This window comes from Echinops telfairi, unplaced genomic scaffold (assembly GCF_000313985.2).
Source record: "Echinops telfairi isolate 266 unplaced genomic scaffold, ASM31398v2 ScPeMD7_7474;HRSCAF=8512, whole genome shotgun sequence".
NCBI classification, from domain to species: Eukaryota; Metazoa; Chordata; class Mammalia; order Afrosoricida; family Tenrecidae; genus Echinops; species Echinops telfairi.
The window spans coordinates 3,254,765-3,256,437 of NW_022111378.1; the positions used below are offsets into that span (position 1 = coordinate 3,254,765).

General features: G+C 37.2%; 1 protein-coding gene and 1 non-coding gene across 4 annotated transcripts in view; one reads left to right on the plus strand and one right to left on the minus strand.

Moving 5' to 3' along the window:
• GRM7 (glutamate metabotropic receptor 7) overlaps nt 1-1,673 on the plus strand; it is a 1,182,365-nt gene that overhangs the window by 233,530 nt on the left and 947,162 nt on the right. The gene's annotated exons all lie outside the window — the stretch shown is intronic.
• LOC115874022 lies at nt 775-904 on the minus strand. Its single transcript, XR_004048762.1, has one exon. It is a non-coding gene; the product is annotated as a small nucleolar RNA SNORA20 (small nucleolar RNA).

Consider the following 1,673-nt stretch of genomic DNA (forward strand, 5'->3'; position numbering starts at 1 on the left):
ACCATCCAATGTGTCTGTTCACCTACAATTTTGTTATTCGTTCCCCTTGAGTCATCATTGGTATTGGTTCTTAAAGGAGGTCTGATGATGCTGGTTATGCTATGGGCTGCTGCTAACTGCAAGGGTTGTCGTTTGAATCCACCAGCTGTTACTTAGGAGAATGATGGGATTTTCTACTCCTGTAAAGAGTTTCAGACCCAGAAACTCATGGGACACTTCTACCCTGTCCTATCAGGTCTCTATGAGTAACCATCGACTTGATTGCAGTGAGATTTTCGGCACCTTCTTAGACTAGGTTAGTCTAAGGTAGATTTTGGGGTAAACATCTACAAATGCCAGAGAGCATAAAAGAAGAGGAACCAATAGACAAGGGTAATTTACATCTCTAGATAAGAGCATATAAATGAACAAAGATAGTACTTAGTAGATGCAGAATATTAAGCTACAAGTTTGGGAATTAAACAATATATAAGATGTAGCCTGTGTCATTCCACCACTTTAACTATACCAGTCAACCCAGAATGTTTGCTATTTTCAGGAACCATGACCTGGTTGCAAACAGATCAACTTGGGTCATGACGTCACACTAATAATGAAATAAGCACCGGAGGAATCCAAGGAAAGAGTTGGCTTTGAGCATACTTGTCTACCCCTCCCTTCCAGCATACATCTTCTACTAAATTACTAACTATGCAAATTGCTAAAAACAAAAATGAGAAAAATGTCAATAATATAGTTGCCATCAACACACTTTAAAAGCAGAAATTTTCCCCCCAATGTCCAGACCATGCAGAAAAGAGAAAATGATTATTTTCATCACAATTTGAAAGGGTCTCATATATTTTATCCTATGCACATAACTGCTCATATCACTGACAGACAATAGCAGCAAATCAATGGGGGAAAAAGCAGATGCTTTTTTTGTGAGATAAAGTATACACAAGTCTAAATTTCACAAAGAATTGATCTTATCTGTGCTTTTCTCTAGAAGAAAACTTACTTTGATCTTGTTCCTTGACTCAAACTCCCAACTCAATAAAATAATGAGGGTGCAGGGTACCACCTGATTACCGCGGGTGCTTTCTAGGTTAATATAAGAAGGTGCATTCATGATGTTGTGGATTAGATATCAAGCTGTAAACCAGAAACAAGATTGTTGGTTCAAAATCACCAGTCACTCCCTATGTGGATGATGTGGCTCTGCTCCCTTAAAGACTTATAGTCTTGGAAACATTTTGTAAGATCATTATGAGTCAGAATTAAATAGATAGTAGTGAATTTACAGTCACCACCAGGTGAGTAAAAGACTACTGCTATAAAATCCTAGAAATCTTTACTCAACAAAAATACCACAAGACAAAACTAGTATTTGGAATCATATCCTAAGTGTAGTACTGTGCATATTTTAAGGTTGTGTTTCCATTTCTCTTAGTTTTGCATGACTAAGTCTGAAGTTTTTAATGTACAGCATGTCAAAATAGCATTTAGCCTCCTTGAAGGATTTGAGTTGTCTTCCTTTTAATGTTTCGAGTTTTAGAAACCAAAAGAAGTTTGAAGGAGCAAAGTCAGGGCTATAGGGTAGGCGGGGTAAGATTTTCCAAACACAATTCTTAAAATTATAACAGTCTTTGGTACCGTCCAAAAATGAGCAGGTGCCTTGTGATGGAAAAAAA